General features: G+C 44.2%; 1 protein-coding gene across 2 annotated transcripts in view; it reads left to right on the forward strand.

Moving 5' to 3' along the window:
- LOC137342718 (transcription factor HIVEP3-like) overlaps positions 1–27,858 on the forward strand; it is a 382,091-nt gene that overhangs the window by 47,181 nt on the left and 307,052 nt on the right. The window contains exon 1 of one of the 2 annotated variants that reach the window (XM_068006859.1): positions 17,801–17,964. The exons of the other annotated variant lie outside the window; for it this stretch is intronic. The gene's annotated coding sequence lies outside the window, so the exon portion shown is untranslated. Of the gene's footprint in view, positions 1–17,800; positions 17,965–27,858 lie in introns of those variants that run through there. 2 annotated transcript variants of the gene reach the window in all.

The following is a 27,858-nucleotide window of genomic DNA, read 5'->3' on the forward strand; positions in this document are numbered from 1 at the left end:
CTGTCCCTGTTCCTTCCACCTTGCCATCTCCCTCTCTGCTTTCAAACTCCATTTCAAAGACCCTTCTCTTCAAGTGCACCTTTGGTTGCTGCACTCTAACCCTCTCCATTTTTCCCTTATCTTCTCCGATTCAGCATCCATAATTCTGTCCTCCTAATATAAAACACTTTGAGATGTCTTCCTGGACTTGAGAACAGCATAACAATTAAGTTGTGTTGTTCTACAAGTGTTCTTGAGCTGGTGCTGCAATCTGTAATCCATCCTCAATCATTCATTATTCCAAATGCAGAATTACAAAACTATTGATGTTCCTTGGTGGCCAAGCGATTGCTCCTTCCTTGGGTCTACAGCATTTACTGGAAAGATCTTAATAAGACACCAAGTTACACTTGACGTTTATCGTTTGTTTTTAAAGTGACTGAATATTTTAACCAATTTTATATTAATGTATCAACAGTACTTTTGTTTTCCAATTTGTTAAATGGCTCATATAAAGCTTTATTGATTTTTCAAGTAGATTGATGGAGCAAACTTAATCACATACAAAAATACCCATGGAAGTATTTTGTTCAGTCCTTTTAAAAAGGATAGAACTGAGAGGCTGAGCAGGCAGGAGCTCTTCTCTCTAGAAAAGAGAAGGCTGAGGGGTGACCTGTTTCAGATCTTTAAGATAATGAAAGGGTTTGATAGGGTAGACGTAGAGAAAATGTTTCCACTTGTGGGGGAGTCCAAAACTAGAGGTCATAAATATGAAATAGTCGCTAATAAATCCAATAGGGAATTCAGGAGAAACTTCTTTATCCAAAGGGTGGCAAGAATGTGGAATTTTCTGCCACAAGGAGTAGTTGAGGCAAATAGTATAGATGCATTTAAGGGGAAACTAGATAAGCACATGAGGGGAAAAAGAAGGATATGCTGATGGGGTTAGATGAAGTAGGGAGGGAGGGAGGAGGCTCGTGTGGAGCATTAACGCCTGCATAAACCAGATGGGCTGAATGGCCTGTTTCTGTAACTCGATGTAACCATTTTTGTCATTTGTGGCAAAGCCAGCTTACTAACTCATTAAAGTTTCAGCCTGAAACAAATACTTGTAAAAAGAAAAGAAAGACGTTGCATTTCTGTAGCACCTTTCACGACTTCAGGACGTCCCAAAGCACTTTGCAGCCAATGAAGTACTTTTGACACGTAGCCACTGTTGTAATGTAGGAAACGCGGCCGCCAATTTACACACAGCATGGTCCCACAAAAAGCAATGTGGTAATGACCAGATAATCTTTTTTTAGTGATGTGTGTTGAGGGATAAATATTGGCCAGGACACCGGGGAGAACTCCCCTGCTGTTCTTCGAAATGGTGCTATGGGCCTGTAGGGAAGCATTACAAGAAGAACACTGTAGAGATCAAAAATCTTCCTGCCTCATTTATGATGCCAGTGGAATGGAGCAACCCAGAGATGTCTTCCTTTCCACTGTTAGTTGGCATTCAGTTTACCTTGACTACAATAACAATCTGGTGTTTCAGTGCACTGAGATGTCAAGTTTTGTGTGTGTTGAGGGGAGCATGTTTCTGTCAACGAATGTTAACACTTCGATCCGAAATACTGTCACTGCCTCACCGGTGGTGGTTAGAGGCGGCTGCAGGTGTGGGGAGGGAAAGTGTTTCTGCTCTGTTAACTTCTGATGACCCAGTGCGTACAACAGGGACACTGCTCTTCCTGGTAAGCCGTGGTTTCCATGGTGATGATGGTAAATCCTGTTTGATTAGCTGTCACCATTGGAAAATCATGGTTAATAGAGCAGAAAACACACTGATTACATGTTTAACCCTTTTTGTGACATGGAGACTGTTGGCCTCTGGGCGTTACTAACAAGTTAACTTGATTCAGAGCAACCCCCTTTTGCTTTGACTTGTGTTCGATTGTTGTAGAGTCTGTGATGTGACCAAGTCAGTCTTTCGCTTTGGCTACTTTGATTGGCTGCCCTTAAACCAGCCAATAAAAGTTCAGTATTTGCAAGTTTATTCCACCTCCAAGATAGACCATGGGAGCCAAGAGAAAGAAGGAAACAAGTTTAAAAGTTATAAAAAAAAGTTAGAATTGGTAGGTTTGACAGTGTAAAAGTAAAACATTAAAATTAAAGTTAAAAATTATCATGGAACTAATTTAATACCAGGACTTAGGGTTGCCAACCCTCCAGGATTGTCCTGGTGTCTCCAAGAATTGAAGATTGATCTCCAGGACAACACAGGAGAAAAATCATAGGGGCATTAAAAAAAATCATTTTCTTTTGACACTTTTGTTTATTAGTTATAAAAATGCTGTTTGACTGGTAGACAAGAACCTTCCAATCGGGTAATGAAGAGCCTGTTCGCTTTCCAATTGGCCATGGGAAGGCGAGGCACCATGGTGATGGACATGTCAGGCGACCAATGGCAGGAGCGTGGGGGTGGGGCAGTTGGAGGGAGGCGGACATGCGATGAAACCTCCAGAAATATACCAAATCAGAGTTGGCAACCCGACCTGGACTCCAGCTATCAGCCCTGACCTTTCCCCAGTGCTGCTGGCAAATCACACACGCACGTAGTGGGGAGGCTGGAGAAGCTGGGATTGTTCTCCTTAGAACAAAGAAGATTTAATAGAGATTTTCAAAATTATGTAGGGTTTTAATAAGAGTAGATAAGGAGAAACTGTTTCCATTGGCAGGAGGGTCAGTAACCAGAGGACACAGATTTAAGATCATTGGCAAATAACCGGGGCGGGGGAGGGGGGGATGTGACTTTTTTTTTAATGCAGAGAGTTGTTATGATTTGGAATGCACTGCCTGAAAGGGTGGCGAAATCATATCCAATAGTAACTTTCAAAAGGGAATCGGATATGTATTGACAAGGAAAAATTTGCAGGGCTACTGGAAAAGAGCAGGGGAGTGGGACTAATTGGATAGCTCTTTCAAAGAGCCGGCACAGGCATGATGGGCCGAATGGCCTCCTTCAGTACTGTATGATTCTATTCTATGGAGAGGGTGACTATATAGAGAGATAAAGTGGTCAGTATTGGTTACGTGAAGATACGAATGCAATGGGAAATAAAAACACCCACTAACCAAGTGGAATTGGTTAGCAAATAGGGAAAGTATCCTGTTCCCCAGAAAGCAAAGTGCTTCCAAGCTTCTGCCAATATAGCTGTCTAACTGTGCAGTACAAGAGCAATTCTTCTTTCCAGCTTTCCTTTCTCCCCTTTGGGAAGCGATGGACTTCCCCTCTTATCTCCCCACGACAGCCCGGCTGAGATTGCGATTCCATTGCACGCACCCTACCACTTTTTAAAATTCCTTCTGGGGATGTGGGCGTCACTGGCAATTTTATCAACTCTGGATATCGCCTATCCAGAGTTGATATAATTGAGCGGCATGCAAAGCAACTTCAGAGGGCAGTTAAGAATCAAACATATTGGTGTGGGACTGGAGTCACAAATAGGCCAGACTGAGTAAAGTGAACCAGTTGGGTTTTTACTACAATCCGACAGCTTCATGGTCACTTTTACTGATGCCAGCTTTTTATTTCCAGATTTTTAAAACTGAATTCAAATTCTCAAACTGCCACGGTGGGACTTGATCTCACGTTCTCTGGATCAATAGTCCAGGCCCCTGGATTACAAGTCCAGTAACATAACAACTGCATTACCATGCCCGCTTGAACGACAGGGTGTTGAATTCACGTGCGCTGATTCACACGCATACCATGAAATACTCGAGAGCGAGTCCCTACCCTGCCCTTATTACAGGCCTGTCACTAATTTTAAAATTGAATTTGATTTGCCCATCCTCGGCAATAGTAAGAAGATGTTGGCAGAACTGAAACGGGAGCAACTTAGTTTTTAAAAATTATAAATACTGGGTTGTATTTAATAGCTTAATGCTTCAAGATAAAGCTGTGTGGCCTCTAATCATACCACGTTCCTTAAGATAACCCATGTAGGATTTTCACTTTGTATCTGATCCAGGAATACTCATTAAGTTTGTAACCTTATTGCAATATAATATAGCTCCTTATCAGCTTGAAACATTTCAAAGCACTTTGCACAGTGAATTACTTTTGGAGTGCTGTGACTGTTATAAAAGTAACAATTTCCTGGCCGGCCTCCCATCCTCCGTAAGTCACAGATCATCCAAATCTCTGCTTCCCGTATTCTATCCCACACCAAGTCCCGCTTGCCCATCAACCCTGTCCTCGCTGACCTAAAGTGACTCCTGGACTCCCCCCAAAGCCTCAAATTTAAAATTCTCATCCTCATGTTTAAATCCCCCTCATGGCTTCATACCTCCCTATCTCTGTAACTCTCCCCGCAACGCTGCGTTCCTCTGACTTTGGCCTCTTGTGCACCCCCACCCCCACCCCCCCCCGTCTCTTTGCCCCACCATTGGCGGCAGTGCTGTCTAGTTCCCACCCTCCGGAATTCCCTTCGCCTCCTCGCCTCCCCCTAGAAGACCTTCCTTAAAACCCACCAAAATCAACAGGTTGCCGGCTGATTTTAATAAGTTAGGTGCCTGTGTGTGGTACATGCTGTTTAATATGGACACGTGCAATGTTATGCAATTTACTTAAGCTAGGTAAAGTTCTGGTGTATCTGCACTTGGAGTTGGTCCCCGGACATATTGAAGGATATTGAGGCTCTGGAGAGGGTGCAGAGAAGCCTGAACAATATACATGTGCAGCATGATGGTATTGCCATTTGTAAACAGAACGAAACAGTTTTGACAAAAAAACATTTAGATAGTTTATTTGAAATGGATTTGGACATTAGGACCAGAGGTCATGCCTGTAAAATGCCGAGGAAGTGTTTTTTTTCACAGAGTCATCACTTTGTGGTGACTAAGGAGGTGCTTTAAATGAGAACATAACAAATTCTTGAGAGAAGAGAGCATTTCCAGTTGGAAGGAATATTTTGCTAGTTACTTGTGATAGTGGTGGGTCGTGGGTATTTCCAGTCTCCTGGAGTTTGCTTGATTACCTTAGGGAGCTGGAGAGGAATCTCCCAGTTTTTCCTGAATTGGCTACAGTTTCTTTCTCTTTTTTTTGCCTCTCCCAGGACATAGTGTGGGTGGAGAGTGGATGAATGGTATGCGAGCTTGCACCATTGACTGGATTGGCTGAGCTTCATGGGCCTGATGGTCTTTCCAGATGTTCATGTGTCCTTTACTTGATTTCTCTCTTTGTCTTAAATCGATGCTGACTCGATCTCTGATCAGCTCAAATTTGTCCACCCGCTCAGTCACGCTGATCCGAATGACAGATTCTAGTAATTTCCCCACAGCTAATGTTAGACTGTCGTTACCTGGTCTCTCTTTCCCAGCCTTTTTAAATAACGGAGAGACACATTTCCAATCCAATGGCACAATTCCCGAATCAAGAGAGCTTTGGAAGATTATTACTAATGCTGTGTAATGCTACGTGGTGATATGACAGAAAGGAGTCGTAGCAGTTCCAGGGCCAAATGACTTTTGTTCCTTTATCCAATCAATACTGACCCTGTTTTAAGAGAAAGGAATGCAGCAACAGAATCGCAGAACACTCATGGAATCATACAGCACAGATTGAAGTCTTTCAGCCCATCATGCCTGTGCCGGCTCTCTGAAAGAGCTATCCAATTAGTCTCACTCCCCTGCTCTTTCCCCATAGCCCTGCAAATTTTTCCTTTCTAAGTATTTATCAAATTCCCTTTTGAAAGTTACTATTGAATCTGCTTCCACCGCCCTTTCAGGCAGTGCGTTCCAGATCATAACAACTCGCTGCATAAAAAAAATTCTCATCTCCCCACTAAATATATTTTTTTTTTAAAAAGGAAACTTGTCAAAACAGCAAAAGATAAACAAAAGGATACGAAGAAAAACGCAAAAAGTAAAATGAAGAGGAAAAACAACAAGGTTGAGTTAATATAACTTCAAAAAAAAACCCCAGCTAAAATCTACTAAAATATCAGAATTCTGTCTGTAAAGGCGAAGTGTGAAATACATTTGGGCAGCCTTTCCCAGTTCCTTGTGGAGGAACAGCACAAAACTGCTGATAATTTGGCACCAATTGGTGCTAAATTGGCAGTCACACTTAGGGAGGCCAGAATGGCTTTTGTAGGGAATGTGTCCCACTTGGTGTAGGAGGAGGGAGGAGCAATTCTGAGTTTTGGGCTGAGGTGAGAAAGCACTTTACTCTGAATATAGTCGTGCTTTGAATGATCTGGAGCACTTGATGCCAACCTTGAGTAGCCCCAAATGGGAGGTCTTCCTTTCCCCAGCACAAGCAGCTGTCACCGTGATCAGCTCAAAATTCATCGAAAGAAATTTAAGACAAAAATGGAATCTTCTCCGTTTTAGCAGATCCCCAACTGTTGCCTTTACAAGAATCCTGGGCATGCTGTTACAGAATTATACAGCATAGAAGGAGGCCTTTCGGCACATTGTACCAGCTCTCTGAAAGAGCTATCCAATTATTCTCACTCCCCTGCCCTTTCCCCATAGCCCTGCAAATTTCTCCTTTTCCAGTATTTATCCAATTCCCTTTTGAAAGTTACTATTGAATCTGCTTCCACCGCCCTTTCAGGCAGTGCATTCCCGATCATAAAAACTCGCTGTGTAAAAAAAAAAATTCTCCTCATTTGTCCCCTGGATTTTTTTGCCAATTATCTTAAATCTGTGTCCTCTGGTTACTGACCCTTCTGCCAGTGGAAACAGTTGCCATGACTAATGTAGTAAGAAACATTCAGCCAAGCAAAGTCGCAGTTCATCAGTTGGATGATCACAGGTTAAAGCCTGAAGTAACAAGGCCACTTTTTTTTTTAACGAGAGATTAGTCAGAAAAGATTGTGTGCTGCTAAATCAGAACCAGGGCTCATGGCACAACCCCGTTATGTATTTAACAAGCAGAAATTGTGCAAGCAGTGTGAATAAGGATGGGAAATATAATAATGTCAGGCCTTGTATGGAAATTCCTTTCAACAATTAATCTTTTATAGAGCAGAGATGGAGGAGAGATTTTCCTGGGTCTCTGTCTGGGCACAGTGAATACCAGTGGAGTCCTTCCCTGTAAAGGAACCCACTCGATTTCCAGTAGTCGCTGCGTCCAGGTGATCCATTGTGCCCGGCCACAGATCCAGGAAGGTCTCCCATTATATCCTATTGGAGACAGCTAAAGAGATCGTCTTCCTTTCTTTTCCTTTGATTCTCTCCACTTGTCTTCTCCTGAAGGTGTTGACCCATAGAAACACAGGAATAGGAGTAGGCCGTTCAGCCCCTCGAGCCTGCTCCGCCATTCAGTTAGATCATGGCTGATCTGTATCTGAACTCCATCTACCCACCATAGCTCCGTAACTCTTAAAACCTTTGCCTCACAAAAATCTATCAATCTCAGTTTTGACATTTTCAACTGATCCCCAGCCTCAACAGCTTTTCTGGGGGAGAGAGTTCCAGATCCCCACTACCCTTTGTGTGAAGAAGTGCTTCCTGACATCACCCCTTAACGGCCTACCTTTAATTTTAAGGTTATGCCCCCCTTGTTCTGGACTCCCCCACCAGAGGAAATAGTTTCTCTCTGTCTACCCTATCAATTCCTTTGATTATCTTAAATATCTCAATTAGATCACCCTAATGGGAATACATGCCTAGTCTATGCAACTTGTCCACATAATTTTAGACCTGGTAATATTCTGGTGAATCTGCACTGCACCCCCTCCAAGGCCAAAACGTCCTTCCCGAGGTGCAGTGCCTAGAACTGAATGCAGTATTCCTACTGGCTTACAGATCTCTGGGGCACCCTTGGCCCCTCACCCAAGTGGACATTCTTCATTGGTGACACTGAATGTCAGCGTGGTGGGACATCACAGCTGATCCCAATCCTGTCCTTACCCAGGCATTTTCCAACGGAACTCGGTGACTAGCGATCAGGAGCAGGGACCCTGGCTGATTTTCCCCTCCCAAGCCAAGAGTTGTCAAGGCGAATTTTTGCATTGTTTTTACCATTCCGCGAGCAATATTTTTGATTAAATGGTGAGCACTGTGACCTAATTTGGTAAGATGGCTTGGAAGAGATACTGAACCTCACACCATGACACAGCTGAAATGTCCTGGAGCTTCTGTTGTGAAAAACTCACTGTTTTCTTGATTCTGGCCTCTTGTGCATCGCCCCCCACTCCCTTCGCCCCACCATTGGCGGCTGTGCCTTTCTCTGCCTAGGTCGCACTCTTTGGAATTCCTTCCCTCAAACTAAGCCTCTCCTCATCTTTTTACTCCTTTAAGACCCTCCTTAAAACCACCACTTTGACCAAACCTTTAGTCACACACCCTAATCTCTCCTTTTTTGACTCGGCATCCATTTCATAATGCTTCTGTGAATCGCCTTGGGAAGTTTTTCTACATTAAATGCCCTAAATAAATGCTTGTTGATAATAGTAATATTGATGACAGTGACCCAGGTCCCTCACACTGCCTGGTTCAGTAACTCCCCCTTTCCTCCGAATGGTGTTACTTGCTGCCATGAAACTGTGCCTCAGTAGGAGTCCCAATCCTTCAAACAAAGACGAGAATGGGAGGATGGAAATAAAGAGAGAAAGAAATTAGATCAGAATACATGAGCTGCTGCACCCTTCATTGTACCCCCATTATTTTTAATACTCTAATTTCTGCAGTCATCTTCCATGCAGTTCTTTGAATTTTGGAAATCTTACCACTTCCATCATTTCTCTAACCTTTGGTGTTGTTACTTCAGCGCAGTACTGAGGGAGTGCTGCACTGTCGGAGGTGCCGTCTTTCAGATGAGACATCAAACCGAGTCCCCATCTGTCCTCTCAGGTGGACGTGAACGATTCCCACGGCACTATTTCGAAGAAGAGCATGGGAGTTCTCCCCAGTGTCCTGACCAATATTTATCACTCAGCCAACATCACTAAAAACAGATTATCTGGCCATTATCGCATTGCTGTTTGTTGGATCTTGCTGTGCGCAACGTGGCTGCCGCCTTTCCTACATTACAACAGTGACTATGCTTCAAAAAGTACTTCATTGGCTGTAAAGCGCTTTGGGATATCCTGAGATTGTGAAAGGTGCTATATAAATGCAAGTCTTTCTTCTTTGTTATGACTACCAAATGTCACCATGGTGTTTTGCACCATGCAACAAGAGACGGGAACTGTGCAAGGTGATGGGGCAAAGCACATTTCCTTGTTAATGTGATTTGCTGAAAAATAAAACTGTTGCTAGTTGTGGTGATTACCTCTTATTTTTTTTAACACCTTGGCACACCTTGAACTTGATATGATGGAGATAATTCTAGATGGAAACAAAACAAGTAGGGAATTTCCAATCAAGCAAAAAAGCCAAACTAAGCACAACGTCTAAATGAAATTTTTGATAAAAGGATTTTTTATTTGCGCAGTTAGTTTTTGTCGCTTTAATTATTTACTGTTAGTGAGGGGATTGTTGCCATTTGCTCTTGTTTGGATTGAGCTACAGTTGGAAGCATCAGTATCTTTTTTTGAATGGCTTTGGCTGCCATGTGACCATATGACCATTGGCTGCAGTGTCCAGAGGTTGCCAACAAGGCCACTGCTGATAATGTTTCAGTTACTCCGATCAAGCCACCGGGGAGGGGGGGGGGCGGTGGTGGGGATGTGGGGGCAGGAGGTGAGGAAATTTGCACGAGGTATCGAAACTGTTCTGTGAACAATGAGCACTACTGTTTCCATATATGCTCTGTAAATAATTCCGAACACCCACAATAGATTGCACACGCCCCCTGCCTATTGCAGCGGGGGTGGCGCAGGGTGTTGAGAATTGCCGTTTAGTTCGGCATTGAACGTTTCTGGTACTCTCTGTGCAGTTCAATAGTCATCAAAGTTTTTAATGTTACTGCATTATCTAATCTATAGTTTTCCTTCCAAGTTAGGATCATAGGAATAGCAGTAGGCCATTCAATTAGTTCATGGCTGATCTGCACACCAACTCCATTTACCCGCCTTTGCTCCATATCCTTTGATGCAAAACGTTCTGTTGATTTAATTAACTCCTTTAACAAGAAGCTGCAAGAGTGTCTGGTTGTGAAAAGGACTCTCCTTGGGACTTTATAGGAATCCAAAACTTGGAGCCATAAATATGATAGTCACCCATAATTCCAATAAGGGATTCAGGAGAAACTTCTTTACCCAGAGAGTGGTGAGAATGTGGAACTCGCTACCACAAGGAGTAGTTGAGGCGAATAGTATAGATACATTTAAGGGGAAGCTAGATAAACACATGAGGGAGAAAGGAATAGAAGGATATGCTGATAGGGTGAGATGAAACAGGGTTGGAAGAGACTTGTGTAGAGCATAAACACTGGCATGGACCAGTTACGTCGAATAGCCTGTTGCTGTTCTGTAAATTCTAAGTTATTCTATATAACATAGATACCTTTACCTCACAAAAATCTATCCATCTCGGTCTTAATAGCTCCAATTGACCCAGCATCCACAGTCTTTTGGGGGGGAGGGAAGAGGAGGAGGAGAAGGAGAGAGTTCCAGATTTCCATTACCCTTGTGTGTGAAAAAGTGCTTCCTGATTTCGCTCCTGAATGGCCTAGCTCTAATTTTAAGTATCTCATTGATTCGAACTGTGTGCAGTCATTCAGCAAGAAGCAACTGCTTCTGGCCACAAAGGTGTTGCTTAATGAATGGACAGAACCGTTGAGGCCTCTCCCACCTGTAGAGCTTTCTGAATTAAGTACTGTCGGTTTTAAAAGAGGTAAGAAATTCTGCTCAGAAAGAGAGACACTATTGTCTCATTAAAATGACCAAGGAACTGCTGAATAGCAGCAATTTAATACAAGAAGTAGAGCTGGTTGGGACCTTGCAACGTGCTGTAGCAACAGAGTATGTGTGACTTAAGAGCTACTCAGGTCTAGCATTGCACCGTACCAATACCACACGTATGTGACTTAGAACTTTTCGAGTCTTAGCAACATACCATAGCCACAACGTGTCTGACCTCCTCATGTGGCCCTGTCAGTAATAGTCTGGGTCTACGGGAAATGAGCACAGGAGGATAATGCAACAAAAATCTGAAACAGTTGTAGACACTCTTGTTACCCAAGCTGAACGGTCAACAGTTAACGGAGAGAAGATTCAGTAATACTCTGAATTAGATCTTGAAACGTTTCATTAGTGGGACGTAATGATTTCTTCCTTTTCATCCTGAAGATATTCAAGTTTGTTTTTTTTTGTCCCTCCTTTCTTGAAGGGATTGGCTTGTGCCAGAGCGTGGTAGTACCGACTCTTGTTGCCCTCCAGCACTGAGGCCAATTGTAGCATCGGTGCACTTACCCTCAGCTCACTCAGTACGGGTTGAGGATGGAACCTGGCACCTTCTTGGTCTGTAGGGCTCAATTCCACCCAGCAGTGGATTGATCAGCTGAGCCACTGGGGAGCCTGGTGATCAATTCATGTAGGATTTGTGTACTTCAGTCTTCGCTCTCGAGCTCCTACAAGAGCACGACTTGGGAAGCACATTCACCAGAAACCTTCCTGATCTCCACCTCTATTGCTAAAACTTCAAAATGAATTACGTTTATGTGTAGTCTCCGTGAGCTCTGCGTTCCTCCAACTCTGGCTTCGCGCTTCCCCCACTTCAATCGCCCCACTATTGCCGGCCGCGCCTTCAGCCTTCCAGGCCCTAAGCTCTGGAATTCCCTCCCTAAACCTCTCCACCTTTAAGACGTTGCTTAAAACTTACCTCTTTGACTAAGAGTTTGGTCACCTGTCCTAATGTCTCCTTCTTTGGCTCGGTGTCAGTTTTTATCTGATAATGCTCCTGTGATGCGCCTTGGTACGTGTTCCTACGTTAAAGGCACTATATAAATGCAAGTAGTTGTTGTTATAGAATCATACAGCAGAGGAGGCGGCCACTCGGCCCATCATGCCTGCGCCGGTTCCTTGAAAGAGCTATCCAATTAGTCCCACTCCCCTGCTCTTTCCCCATAGCCCTGAAAAATTTTCCCTTTTGAGCATTCATCCAATTTCCCGTTGAAAGTTACTATTGAATCTGCTTCCACTGCCTTTTCAGGCAGCGCATTCCAGATCATAAGTTGTTGAAGTTATTTTGGCTTTGTAATGATGGATGATGTAGCTTGGAATAAAGTCAGTCAGTTTGATTTTTGACGAGCAGTATGAGAACCCCTCCAGAAGCAGCCTCACATTTCTTCAGCTTCGCAGTGTCTGGAGTAGAACAGCGACAGGAGCAAGGTGAACTTTAAACAGTTCCCAGGAGGGTGATTAGGGACTTCTTAAACAGTTTAAAAATCAAGTTTAATTGTCAGCAAATAAAAAACGATTTGTCTCGTCAACTCTTTACAGACATTGCAATGAGCCTTAGCCCCGTCCCTTACTGTGTGCCAGTGTGACATTTACAACTTCCCACACCCGCTACCCTATGGCCTTTCTGAGTGAGTGCTGGCTAGTGACAACTTCGTATTGTGGGCCCACGCTAGGGTTGCCAACCCTCCAGGATTGTCCTGGAGTCCCCAGGAATTGAAGATTAATCTCCAGGACCCTGCTGTGAACAAACCCAAGAGAAAAAATCATCGGGGCATTAAAAAAAATTCTATGTTGTTTTCATTTTCTTTGAGCACTTTCATTTATTAGTTGTAAAAATATTGGCAGTTTGACTGACAACCAAGCATCATCCAATCGAGGAACAAAGAGTCTGTTCACTTTACACTTGGTATGGGAAGGCGGGGCATCGCAACGATGGACATGTTGGGTGACCAATGGTGGGAATGTAGGGGCGGGGTAGTTCGAGGCAAGAGATCACGTGGTGAAACCTCCAGGAATACGTCCAACCAGAGTTGGCAACCCTAGCCCACACTGACTAGGAGCTAGGTTGAGACTGCTGCCAACTTACGACCATATAAGACCCTCACACCCATTGGAAAGAGGGGCCTTTCATCCCATCAGGATGGGCCGGATTCGAACCCTCTGTCCAACTCAGTCTTGCAGTTTTGAAGCTGAAAATAAATGCCACAGACTTTTTTCTCTCTCCCTCTGCATATTACTTTAATGGCTAACTTCAAAATCACGTAACACTGACTAATGGGAGTTTGCAGTGTGTGTTTAATATTAAGATGACCAGATAACCTTGTGTTGGTGAGAGTATGTGGGGAATTCATGACTCTGGTGGGGGGGGGAAGGGGATTAATATTTAACCGTTAGGGTAATCCCACACGTAACCAAGTTTTAGACGGTGCAGCATTTTGAAGTGAAATGTACAGTTCATGTCCTTCGGTTGGTGCTGTTATTGAGTTTTCTGCATTTTGGGTATTCATGTGGTGAACTGAAATGCAGTCGTTTAACCCTTCAAGTACTGAATCAGCGACTCTGCTGCTTTCAAAATGAGTAAGCTTTCCTGTTTGTGGAACACCTACAGAGTAATCTTCAGGTTGGTTTCTATTACTGGGTGTCATAAAGTAGATGGTGCAGAAATCTGCAATGATATGGATTAGTTCCTAATGCATAGTTTTCTTGGCATAAATGTATTTTCCAATAGTTCTTTTATTTTAGTGCAAAAAGTTAACTCTGGAGACTCAAACTGCTTAACTTCTCAAAGTTTTAGTAACTAGGTCGTTACAGGCCTGTCATTGATGAGAATTTTAAGGCAATGAATTAAGACCGTTGTACATGACGTGTACTTTCACAACATTAAAGTGCGTTGGCTTAAAATATCTTTTTTTGCCCCTGTATTGGTGAGAGAGAGATACACAGAGTGGGAGAGACAAACATGCATTTATACTGCACCTTTCATGCCCTCACTGCATCCCAATTTGTTTTACAGCCAATGAGATACTTTGAAGTGTAGTCACTGTTGTAATGTAGGAAACACGGCAGCCAATTTGCGCACAGCAAGACCCCACAAACAGCAATTAAATAAATGACCAGATCATCTGTTTTTAGTGATGTTGGCCAGGACACCGGGAGAACTACCCTGCTTTTCTTCTTATAGTGGCCATGGGTTCTTTTATGTCCACCTGAGAGGGCAGGTGGGGCCTCGGTTTAACGTCTCGCCCGAAAGACGGCACCTCCAACAATGCAGCGTTCCCTCAGTACTGCACTGGGAGTGTCAGCCTAGATTATGGGCTCAAGTGGGGCTCAGAACCCACGACCTCCTGACCCAGAGGCGAGAGTGCTACAAACTGAGCCACAGTTTACATTTTACTATATTGATTGGCTGTCCAGTTGGAAACACTTTGATCTTTTCTATGATATCCAATTGGAAGCACACCTGCTCATTTGGAGAATTGGGTACATGGCTATAGTTAGCATTGGTCCATCTAAATGTTGAGTACACAGAATTATCAATGGAAAGACAGAAATTTAAACAAGATGAAAATGGGATTTAGATAGAAAGCTCCATTAGGGCAGCTAGTACTGACACAGGCACAATAGGGCCAAGCTGCCTCCCCCTGTACTGCAATTTCTATAATTTTATTAAATATCAAACTCTAATTGTGCAGTCTGTTCTGGTGTAGCAAGATTGTTTTGGTCCTCAAGGGGTTAATTGCTTGATGTAAAAGGCTACAGGAGGTGTTGAGGCAAGATTTCCAGCAAAAGGTATGTGACAAATTCTTCCATCCATAAACACAATGTCAAGGCGAGGGGGGTGTCACCAGAGAGTGTCACCATTGGTAGTTCTAAAGAGAAAAGATCTTAATTTTATTTTTGGTTTGTTTTAGAATAAATATTTGCGTAAATCAGCAAGTGCTGATGATGCTTAGTAGCATCAGGGGGAATGACTAGTGTGGATTACTGACTTCCCCCCCCCACCCAAAACCATACAGAGATATGTTAATGGACCCAGGGGGCTTCAGCGATCCTGATAATCTAACTGCGCATGTTCATTCAACTCCCTCGTTGTTGGGTTCAGTAACACTTCCAAATCACTTCCCCCTCGTGTCAGCTGGACTGATCCCAGGTGATGTGCAGTGAGAAAAGTTTTAAAAAGCTGAATCTCTGCAGCCTGGGCAAAAGGAGGGCCTTGCTGAAATTATAGAAAATATTAAACGACTTGGTCACGGACTAATTGGGGAGAGTCAGCACAAATCTGTACAGGGCAGGGCATACTGGACCAGCTTAATTGAATTTTCTGAGAATTCACAGAATGTAAAGATAAAAGAGAATGCGGTGGATTTTTGTCTATATATTTGTTTGGTTAAGGTGCCACATAATATAGACTTGTGAAAATTAAGGCACGTGGCATTGAAGAGTGCAGCCACATGGATAGAGAAATTAGGAGACAGCAAATACAGGTAATTGTAGAGAGTAAAGGGGATTTTTTGGATTGGCAGAATCTGTGTATTGATGGGGCCCAGGGATCTGTGCTGTGATTTGGATATAGGCACAAGAGCAATGATATTTAAGTTTCCTATCCTTCCTAAATATTATTACACTCCAAGATGTTTATTTTCCATTCTTGTCCAGTTTGCAACCAGGTTTCTGTTAATCCTGTTAAATTAGATCTTCCTGTAAAATAATTGCTTCCAGATTGCCCCAGTTTATTCCCACACTCCCTGCATTTATTTGCTTTTTTAAACACCAATTGCAGTGAATGTGCCATTATTGACCCTGTTTATCATTGGGATTATCTAGCAGTCACCTAATAAAGCCTTGCTTGAGATACAACTTCTTCTCTTACTTGTACTTTGCTTTTTATTTTCATGGTGAATAAAATTACAGAGATTTTTTTTAAAAACTGTAAATTTGAAATAAAAACAGAAAATCCTGGAAATACACACCGGGGGTAATTTTAACCCCTCCAGGGCGGGCGGAGGTTAAAAAATCAGAAGCCCGACCCCAACGTGCCCACTTCCGGTTTTAACGGAGGTGGGTTGGGCAACACTAACCTGCTCGCCGGAGGTGGGTCCGTCCTTAAAATATTTTAATGGGGCTGCTTACCTCAAATTTAACCTCTGTTTCCCATCTAACTCCTGGGGGGGGCTGGGTTTACCAGGCCTCAGGAAACCCAGCAGCTGAAGGGAGGCGAGAATGGCCGGATGGAACAGGCAAGTGCCTTTCCAGCACTGCTTGTGGGCCAGGAGGTGCAGGAGTGCTCCCCCCACCGGTCCCAACAAGCAAACCTGCTTCCATCACTGCGATCTGGGAGAGGAAAGATTCTTGGTTCAGTTCTGATGGAGGGTCAGCACCCAAAACTTTAATGCGTCGTTATTGCCTTCAGAAGCTAATGGGTCTCCTGTGCATTTCCAGAATTTTTTATTTCAAAACTACATAACATTTCTTTTGTTAGTTGTGTTCCCTCCATTCCCGGGTTTTGCCGTGTATATAATTTGGGGACTCTTGATTATGCTCCAATTTCTGTCATCCACCAGGCAGTTAACGGAGGTACAAAATTCTAAATTCTTGTTTGCTGCAGAGTACAGCCGTTTGCTGGTTACGCTACTGAACTAGTGTTTCAGGCGCTGCGAGTTCAAATCCCACCTCAGCAAGCTGTGGGATTTTAAACTCGCAATTGAGTTCAATGAATCTGGCAATTTTGTCTCTGGCATCAAGGAAATAAAATGACAATGGAAGTGACCCAACTCGTTCACTAATGTCCTTCAGGGAATCCTACCACCACTACTCAGTCTGGTCTACACTCGGGTTACCAACTCTGGTTGGACATATTCCTGGAGATGTGCATTTCACCCTGCTCAGTTAACAACTTTTTTTCCTAATCTACCAACAGTTTTTATAACTAATAAATGAAAGTGTTCAAAGAAAATTTTAAAAAAATTTTGAACACCTCTTTGATTTTTCTCCCAGGGCTGTTTGCTCACAGCAGTGTCCAGGAGATTAATCTTGAATTCCTGGAGACTCCAGGCCAATCCTGGAGGGTTGGCAACCCTAGCCTACACTTGATTGCAGTCCTGCGCTATGTGGTTGACTCTCAACGCCTTTCGAAAACGGCCCAGCAAACCACTCAGTTGAGTCCAAAGAATTGCAACGAAATTCAAGAAGTCCCTGGCAGCACCTAGGGATACTGAATGAATGCAGCCGTGCCAAAGACACCCACATCCAGAGAAACTGAAAAAAAAAACATTAAAACTTGGTATGGGAAGGGCTAAATGCAGCAGTTAAAATAACTTTTTTTTTGGCGGAGCAGTCCAGTGTCCAAAGCAACGTTGCAATTGTCTCTCAGCGCTGCTAACTGCACCGTTCACACAATAAACCAAAAAAAAAAGCCGTGCGTTTGTGCGCATTTCCATGTTGCAGGCAGTATGTTGTGTACCTGTCTCTCAGTACTCCGGCCGGCTGTCTACTGGCTGATTTCCCTGCTTGGTCATTTGCGTTAGATAAGGTTTGAATTGCTGATGACTGGTGGTGGTGGTGGTGGTGATGCCACATTCCCTGCACACATAGCTGACTCCTCCTTCTTTCTTTTTTTACACACACATTACACATTGAGAAAAAAAAGAAGGGAGCTGAACTCTGACCCATATCTTCCTGACACCCTTAAGGAGTGCAAACCCGCTGACGTCCTCCCCTCTTTGCAAAAAAAAAACACAGGAAACACGCCTGCTCCAAAAAGACGAACCTCTCAGGCAGCTGTGAGAGAGAGTGGAGAGGGGAGGGTCAGGAGCTGCTCCTGCAGCGAGCTTGCTCAGCCAGCCAGCCTGTCGCGGCTGCATTGTGCAGGAGCCAGGGCTCTGATGTAGTTTTTTTTTTTGCCATTGACATTTCCTGCTCCGGGCGCCAGCCAATAAGCTCGTAGCCGTGCCGGAGCGACGACACATGAAATATGATAATTTGCTGCTTGATAGCCATAGAGAGAAGCACGGCTCCTATTGCGATGGCAGGGCCATGCAGATGGGGCTTCTGTTCAGTATAATGCCAGGATGCGGGGGTGCTAAATTACAGTACCTCTGGGAGAGTCCATCATTCACTTAGAGCAGAGGACACCGTTATCCAGGTGAGCAGGAGGGACACATGACCTGTGTGTGTGTAGTGAGTGAGTGAGTGAGTGTGTTTGCAATGGGTGGGTGGAAATTTTTGTGCCTAATGATGCTGTACACGGGTAGCTCCCAATGGCTTTCCAGTGTCTGATTTATTTTTTTTTTAAATTCAGTTTATTCACCCTGTCTATCTATGGTGGAAAGCTGAATGATTTTTTTTTATTGCATTTTTTTTTGGGGGGGGGGGAAACAGTTAAATCCTCCCTCCTCGCCTTAGCTGATGTTAGTGAATCATTAACCCCCCCCAAAAAAAAACCATGAAATCAAATATGCTTTACAGTATTGCTGCTTCTCTCTGAAAGCAGGTGCCTGCGGGAGATATTACAATATTGTGCTGCTGGCAAGATATTGCAGCGGAGAGAGAGAGAGAGAGAGAGGAGGGGATAGGGAGAGGGATCAGACTGCAGCTGAGAGTCGAGGTGGGTTGCAATCCGCATTTGGTCAGGGAGGGAGGGAGAGAGGGAGGGGGGGGGGAGAAAAAAATGGAAAAGAGACGCCTGGGCTTTTGCTGTCAGTTTGCTCCCTTCTGGGTTTCATGTTGCCTCGCGATTGAGTGCAGCCACTGTTCTGCTGTTATGCTGGGTGTGCTGAGCTCATTCCAGTACCTTAAGACGATTCCAGAGGCCTTGAGTGAACCTTCGAGCAGTGACTGAAAAATGAGAAGGCAGGGGAGGGGAGCGAGGTGTGTGTGTGGGGGGGGGGGGGGGAGGAAGAAATAAAAAGCTGCTTTATTGTAACCCTTAAGGTACCAGTCTGTAGTGTCAGTGCCATAGCAACACATCACTCGTTACAGTGTTGGCCATTAATCATTAATTTAATAGGAGGATGGTGACATCATTGCAGACCGAACAGATCTGCAGCCTTATTTTGAGAATGAAAATGATAGTAACCTTTTTTTAAAAAAAATAAAATATCTATATGTCTTTGGCTTGGGGAATTTTGTACAAATGCATTTCCGTGTTGAATGAAATATTCAATTTTTATAAATTCAGAAGTAAAATTGCATCCATAATATTTGTATTTGTACAAATAAAACGTTAATTATTTGAGGCGCTTTGGCAGACGGGGTCAGATTGTGGTGCTGGCTGAGCAGTGTCTCAGGCTACACAGTGTACACGACAAAAATGCGGTCTGTGTACAGCATGAACGGTACACATTTCGAGCTTGTCTTGACAACAGACAGGTCGTCTGCAGGCTGAGGGGTGACCTGATAGAGGTCTTCAAAATTACGAAAGGGTTGCATAAGGTAGACGTGGAGAAGATATTTCCACTTGGGGAAGGTGGGGGCCATAAATATAAGATCATCACTCTCAAATCCAATCGGGAATTCAGGATAAACTTCTTTATCCAGAGAGTAGTTATAATGTGGAACTCGCTATCACATGGAGTAGTTGAGGCGAATAGCATAGATGCATTTAAGGGGAAAGCTACATAAATACATGAGGGAGAAAGGAATAGAAGGTTATGCTGATAGGGTTAGATGAAGTAGGGTGGGAGGAGGCTCATGCGGAGAATAAACACCGGCATGGACCAGTTGGACCGAATGGGCTGTTTCTGTGCTGTAAATTCGATGTAAATCTATGCCAGCATAAAATGACTGACTTTAAGGTGGATGAAACACAGGACTGGTGCTGTTGGAAATCACAAGCGAGACGTTTTGATTTCGTGCCCTTTCCCCTCGGCACACAGACACCGGTTTCGTGCTGAGGTACAGTCGCACAGGCTGTCCTAGCCTAAATAGCCTTGTGTGAGCCTAGACGGTCAGAATCAGCTGGGCTGTGGGAGTGGGAGTGGGAGTGGAAGGGAGAGTTGGAAATATCACAGCCCGTCCCGGTCGTGGCCTGACCTTAGGGCCATGCACGGCCTATTTCCGGCAGGGGTCGCAGGACTGCCATCAGGAGAGGGGAACACTGGCTGACTTTACTTTTTCTCACTCCCTCCCTGGCAAGGGCACTAAGTTCAGTTGTAGGCCCTATTTCCATCCCAGCTGAAGAATCAGACCTGGGACATTCCGATCTGTCTGGCCCAGTTACGAACGTACGAATAACGACTGACAGGAAAAGACCCTCTGGTCCAGACAGCTTGTGATACTTTGTCCATCAGACAATACTTACACTCCCCACTTGAAACTATGTGATCTCACGGGAGAGGCGAAAAAGCAGTTTAAAAAAAACCCAGGCCAATTTAGGAAGAAACAAAATCTGGGAAATTCCTCTCCAAGTTTACGCGCAAACTTTATCCACTGAGCAGTCAGGGCCATTTCGAAGTTTTAATTTTCGAGGGTAATCTTAATTGTGTAAGGGTGAAGGCAAAGTACGGTGGCGTTTCCTGAATCGCAACACAATTCGTACCCATCACCTGGTACGTGATTTTTTTTTTCTTGTCTGTTGGTGCCGTAGAGCTGAAATCATATTAGCACAGAGGCCAGGTATTGGGGCTGGCAGTGTTAAAGTGAATTACAACTGTATTTCTCCAGGGTTTCAACTGAGATTTATTAATCGTTCTGTACTGTGGAGAATGTTAATGAAAGAAAAGTTCTTCCGTCAGTCCTTGGTTTTTAAAAAAAAAAGTCTCACTTTTTTTCCCTTCACCAGTGTTCTCCTCCCTCCCCCACTTTCCTCAAAGCATCATCTCCTTGCTGGGCACAGTTGCCCTGGGAACCCACCCTGCCATCTTGCGATGCCTTCACCGTTGAAGGGCCAGCTTTGACAGTGAAGTGTTGGTGGACTTTTTGACCTCAGGACGAGAGCATGGAAGCCAAGCCCGGTTCTGCCCTCACCCAATTGTCCACATGGGTGCACTTCCATCCAGGGGTCGCTGGATGGCAATCAGGAAGCCTATCTGATTTTTTTTTTAACTCTCTTCCCCCTCTTTACCCCCCCGTTGTTAATCCAGCTGAGACCAATAGTAGCTGCCCTACCCCAGCCCGACTGAAATCAGTTGACTCAGTACAGACATGGCGGGGGGGGGCCGTTGGGGGTGGGTTGAATCTTCCTGGTATGTAGGGCTCGGAGATAGTGGGAGATATTTTCCTGTTCAAATCTGAGATTGATAGATTTTTGTCAGGCCAGGGTATTAAGGGGTACAGAGCCAAGGCGGGTAGATGGAGTTCAGATACAGTTCAGTCCAGGATCTAATTGAATGGCGGAAAAGGCTCGATGGGCTGACTGGCCGACTCCTGTTCCTATGTTCCTGGGAGTATTGGATTGCGGGAATGCAGTGCGTGCAGGAAAATTGGGTGGGGAGGTGACTGTGCACCTGTTAAGAGAATTTGACCAATTTTCTGTCTATCTTAGGGGAGAAAACTGATGTTGGGGGGTGGGGGGGGGAGAAAGAGATGCTGCTTACTCTAATTAACCAGTGTCACATGCCTCAAAGCTGTTTGCACTATCAGGCTTTTCCCCATACCACTATTTTCCCACCCCCTCCCTCTTGAGGTACGGAGCCCAGCTGCCATACTTGGCAGGGACACTGTTTCATAGACCTAAGGGTTTTAAAAAAAAAACATGTTTTTAAAAGTGAATCCAACTATTGCACGGCTGAATTATTTTTTGATTCCCAGAAATACTCATTATTGGTTGTAAGTTGAACACCATTTATAATCATCATTAGTTTTTTGACCTGCCCATGACAGAAAAGATGACTCAGTATTTGTGGCTGAATAGTTTTCAGTTTTCTGGAAACTTTGCTATCCTCTCCCCCAGTATGTGTGTCGTAATGCTAACTTTTTTCTTCAATGTGTGTGTGTGCGTGCGTGCGTGCGTATAAAATATCGGTACTGTGCAATGTCACCAGACCTACTGTTTTATAGGAAATGGTTTCTTATTTGCTCGGTTATGAAGATCTCATTTGCTTTGCCGTACCATGTTATTCTGCTGGCTCACTGCATTCATTGTAATTATCTTGGACTGCAGTTATCGCGCAGGTTGTTGTCTTAATTGTGTGTTACGTATTGTGAGGACAGTGCAAATGCTGATATCAAATCATTGTGATGGGTCAGTGGGGTGTGATATGTCATTACAGGAAGCTGCGATTTGTCGTCCAACATATACTGTGGCAATTCATTGCAACATATTCTGCACTCATATCACAGGGCACTATACAAACATATAATGCAGCAATATATTACCTTAAGGACATACGCTGCACTAAAATATCACAGTGTACCGTATGGATATATATTAATACCCTGTAATGTATTGGTGAGGTACATTTTGAGGTCGTGTGCTGAGATTAATGTGAGTGAAGTGTGTGCAAGAGAATAGCACGCCATCATATTTGGTACAGCACATGTCGGTACATAACCCTGTGATATGTCAGTGCAATATATATCCATACGGTACACTGTGATATTTTAGTGCAGTGTATGTCCTTAAGGTAATATATTGCTGCATTATATGTTTGTATAGTGCCCTGTGATATGAGTGCAGAATATGTTGCAATAAATTGGTACAGTATATGTTGTAGTATCCTGTGACATGTTATAGTAAATGTTCATATGGTACATTGTGATCTGTTTGTGCCGCATATGTCAATATATTACTCTATGATGTATAGGTGCAATATAAGTTGACCCAATACCCCATGATCTGCGGTTACAGTATACGACAGTGTAGTACCTTGTAATCTGTGGGTACACTATATATGTCCGTATAGTACCCTGTAATCTGTGGGTACACTATATATGTCCGTATAGTACCCTGTAATCTGTGGGTACACTATATATGTCAGTACAGTACCCTGTAATCTGTGGGTACACTATATATGTCAGTATAGTACCCTGTGATCTGTGGGTACACTATATATGTCAGTACAGTACCTTGTAATCTGTGGGTACTATACCTTTCAGCAATCAGTTATATTTGAAGAGGTGTCCCTGTACTTTTTTTCTGAAAGCGTTGATTCCTGTTGGAGTACATTTCCTTGGGCACTAGGTGCCTTCTGATACTGTGTCGAGGCTGCTAGTTTGCATTTGGGAGCTTAGATGGTGTGTGTCGCTAGGCTGTTTGACTGAGGGAGGAATTGCAGTTGTGCCCGACACTGTCCTGACTCAATATGCACACACGTGCTGTCCAGAAGGGACACTACTCCAGGCCTCCCCCACTGACGTTGGCTAAGTAAACTCATAGCAGCATTCATTGAATCAGGGGGACCTCGTGAATCCCCACTGAACCAGGCAGCCCCTCGACTAACTCGGCCATCGTTACAGTGATGCATTGCTGTACTTGTTTAAGTTTTACCTTCCCTGCTGCTTGGCTGTGCGGACCTGTGTTATGTTGGCTGGGCCTTTGATTGTCTGGATAGGGTGTTGTGCAGACTGCACTGGCGAAGGGGGTAGCAGTCAGCTGGTATGTGGTGCCATCAGACACCGGCACCAGTACAAGTCTGGTATGTTCAAAGATAACACATTTAGTGTGCGTTATACATCCTGGAGAATTAAAAAAATATGTATGTTGGTTTGAACTATTTTACCCCTGTGCATTTGCAGTTTTACTTCTGTGCATTGGACTCTGTGATTCATTTACTCAGTGCAAAAACTTAAGTAACTTTTTCTAAAATCATGCCTGTAATAAGGAGAAGCAAAATGTAAATACAGCTTCCCCAACAAATGGCATAGTCAAAGCACCAACACAAATTATGGTTGGCTTAAGGAACTGTAATATTTTTTACTCGTTCCAGTTTTCTCACCCAGCTCCCCCTCCCAATGACACCGGGGATGAGGGCCTTCAGTTATGTGCAGAGATTAGGGAAAAGCTGGGATTGTTTTCCTTAAAGTAGAGAAGGTTAAGGGGAGATTTAATAGAGATGCTCACAATCACGAGGGGTTTTGATAGAGTAGATGGGGAGAAACTCTTTCCACTGGCAGGAGAATCAGTAACCAGAGGGGACACGTTTAAGATAATTGGCAAAAGAACCAGTGGGGGAAGATGAGAAGAAATTTTTTTTACACAGCGAGTTGTTCTGATCTGGAAAGCACTGCCTGAAAGAGCGGTGGAAGCAGATTCAATAGTAACTTTCAAAAGGGAATTGGATACATACTTAAAAAGGGAGCATTTGCAGGGCTACGGGGAAGAAGCAGGGGGAGTCGGTCTAACTGGATAGCTCTTTTAAAGAGCCGGCATGGGCATGATGGGCCGTATGGCCTCCTTCTGTCCTATAAGATTCTATACTTACATGACTGTGGTGTCTCTGTGCTGGGATATGGATTTATGAGAGCGTGGCAGCGTTCTTGTAACCTACCCAAGTGGCCAGTCTTCAACTCTCTCTAGTTTCACGCAACACAATGTACTTTACAGGAGATTGGAGGGCACTCAGCGGGAAGTTAGTGTGGGGAGGAGATACGGGAGCTGACTGAAGGCCTGGTTGGAGAGGTAGGTTTTGAGAAGGCTTTTGAAGGTAATGACAGCCAAAGAGCCAGAGGCAGCGAGTTGTTATTACCTGGAATGCGCTGCCTGAAAGGGCGGTGGAAGCAGATTCAGTAATAACTTTCAAAAGGGAATTGGATAAATACTTGAAGGGGAGAAAATTGCAGGGCTATGGGAAAAGAGCAGGGAGGTGGGACTAATTAGATAGCTGAAAGGCCACCTCCTCTGCTGTACGATTCTATGATATAAACGCACTGAAACATAGGGGTGAATCGTTCCAGTCATTTTGTTGAGCAGAGCTCAGTCAACTCTTCCTTTCGCCCCCTCTTCCCCCTCTCTTCCCCTCCCCCATGAGAAATCACTGCCTTTTGCTTCCCTTGCTAACCCATTTTACAGTCTAAAGAAATGTGCAAACTTGACTGACTACAAGAGTGACACGGAGAAAGGAGTGGGGGATGTTTGTGGTCACTTTCTCTCAGTCATGACTAATACTTCAAGGTCAAGAAAGTACAAAATGACTATTTGGGTTTCTGGAATTGAAACGACCAACATCTTTATGGTAAAAAGCCTGCGATGAATTAAGCCCTCGTTGGAATCGGTAATTCGTATTTTCATATTGAGTACCAGCCGTCAGAAAGTTCTGATTTGAATATTACGGCCAACTCCATGGTGAATAATTACACAAGTTCTACCTGTTCTAATTATGATATTTAAATTGATTACCATCATGGAGTGATTTGGTTCGGAGTGTGACACTGTGTTGTGAAAGATTTTTACTGCACTGGTTTTGCATAAGTCCCGTTCCACGTGTCAAGTGTCAGCCGTGGCTCGGTGGGTAGCTCACTCGCCTCTGAGTCAGAAGGTCGTGGGTTCAAGTCCCACTCCAGAGAATTGAGCACATAATCCAGGCTGACCCTCCAGTGCAGTACTGAGGGAGTGCTGTGCCGTCTTTTGGATGAGACGTAAAACCGAAGTCCCATCTGCCTTCTCAAGTGGACGTAAAAGATCCCACGGCACTATTTTGAAGAAGAGCAGGGGAGTTCTCCTCGGTGTCCTGGCCAATATTCATCCCTCAACCAACCTCACTTTAAAAAATCAGATTATCTGGTCATTATCACGTTGCTGTTTGTGGGATCTTGCTGTGCACAAATTGGCTGCTGCGTTTCCTACATTACAACGATGACTACACTTCAAAAATACTTAATTGGCTGTAAGGCGCGTTAGGACGTCCTGAGGCCGTTAAAGGTGCGATATGAATGCAAGCCTTTCTTTGCCCCTGGGACACCACTGAATTTTACAGACAAACATACTGAAAACTTAACAAAAAATAGACACTAAACAAACTGGGACATTGTACTCATCTCTGTGGTTTTATAGCGAATCTTACTCAGCGAGACGCTATTGGTTTGATTGGGGATATATTTATAGGAACATAGGAATAAGAGTAGGCCATTCAGCCCCCTCGAGCCTGTTCTGCCATTCAAATAGATCATGGCTGATCTGTATCTTAACTCCATCTACCCGCCTTGGTTCCGTAATGCTTCGTACCCTCGCCTAACAAAAATCTATTGATCTGAGTTTTGAAATTATCAATTGACCCCCCCCGCCCAGCTTCAACAGCTTTTTGGGGGAGAAAGTTCCAGATTTCCACTACCCTTTGTGTGAAGAAGTGCTTCCTGATTTCACCCCCAGAACGGCTTAGCTCTAATTTTAAGGTTATGCCCCCTTGTTCTGGATTCTCTCACCAGAGGAAATAGTTTCTCTCTCTATGTACCCTATCAAATTCTTTAATCATCCTAAAGACCTCAATTTGATCACCCCTTAATTTTCTCTAACGCAGGAAACACAAGCCTAGTTTATGCAACCTGGCCTCATAATTTAACCCTTTTTAGCCCTGGTATCATTCTTCAAGCATATTGTATCAGTGCGCGCGTTTGCTGCTTGCTTAAGAGAGACCATGCAATGATGGCGAGCAGAAAACGCTTGCTGAAGCCTGCTTCTATGTGTCATCACCAGGGGTGCAGTCAATATTTTGAAACCTCATCCACTTGGGACGTACCAAACACCAAGGTTCTGCCTGCTGTTTCGGAATAAAATGGCAGGAGCTGGAAAATTATAACCTAGGGAAGAAAAATCGGGACAAGGGAAGGGAAGGGAAGGGAAGGGAGAGGAAGAAGGGTATCAGGACAGAGCTAGGTGTTGGAAGGTGAGCTTCGAGGCTGCATTATAGCTCCAAGGTGTCTCTTGCAACCAATTCTAGAGGGTATCAAGTCAACACTTGCCGAACCCCCAGTGCGAAATTCAAAGAAGAAAGACTTGCATTTATATTGTGCCTTTCACGACCTTGGCATATCCCAAACCACTTTACAGCCAATTAAGTGCTTTTGAAGTGTAATCATTATTGTAAGGTAGGAAATGCAGCAGCAAATTTTGTGCACAGCAAGGCCCCACAATGGCAATGTGATAATGACCAGACAATCTGTTTTTAGTGATGTCTGTTGAGTAATAAATATTAGTCAGGACACCAGGGAGAATTCCCCTGCTGTTCTTCGAAATAGTGCTGTGGTATCTTTCACGTCCACCTGAGAGGACAAGCGGGGCCTCAGTTTAACGGCTCATTAGAAAGACGGCACCTCCAACAGTGCAGCACTCCCTCAGTATGAGCACTGGGAATGACAGCCTAGAAATATGTGCTCAAGTCTCTGGACTTTAACCCATGTCCTTCTCGTTCAGAGGCGAGGGTGCTACCCACTGAGCCACGGCTAGCACTGTGACTCTGGCAGGAGGTTGGCAGAACTCCTGAAAAATCACCAGGCCACTTATTGGGGCGGGTTCTGCTGATCACCCGCCACAGTACCCCCATGGAATTTCAGGGTCATCGGCCTAGAAATTTGGGAGCGTCCATTTTTGGATGCTCAGGGGAGGGCGCGCAAAGGGTGAATACCCTGTGCCAAAATGGTGAGGGCCAAGAGTCCTGAGATATTGGGCCTCGGACCTCATTGTCATTGAGCCTGGGACTAACGTCTGCTTGAGGCGTGGGTAAAGGATGCCTCTTGTTTGTCCTTATCTAATATGGCGGTTGGCGCACTTCTGGTCAGAAATGCGTGCCTGCTTCCTGCCCGCAATTTTGTGCGCCATGCGGCCCGATTTCTAGGCCATCGTGTCTTGTTAATTCTTTTATCGCAGTTATTGTTTGCCGAGCAGTGAGCAAGGAGTCGTGGGATTGCACTCTTCACTAAGTGGCCAGTGCTGAGTTTTTCACCCGTACTGTTTGAAACTCTGCTTCGGTTTTATTGTCGAATTTCCTCTCTCTTTCCTGTGTTAGGTTCCTACTTGCTACCAGCAGCAGCCACTAAGTGGCGGTTATCTATGAATCTGTAAATACTTAAGACGTTTTGGGTTTTTACCAGGTTCGACGAAGGACTTTGTGTAATCATTGCCCTGTTTGCGATTAATATTTGGCTGGAAGTCCAATTGATACAGCAT

Source organism: Heptranchias perlo, chromosome 26 (genome assembly GCF_035084215.1).
Source record: "Heptranchias perlo isolate sHepPer1 chromosome 26, sHepPer1.hap1, whole genome shotgun sequence".
NCBI classification, from domain to species: domain Eukaryota; kingdom Metazoa; phylum Chordata; class Chondrichthyes; order Hexanchiformes; family Hexanchidae; genus Heptranchias; species Heptranchias perlo.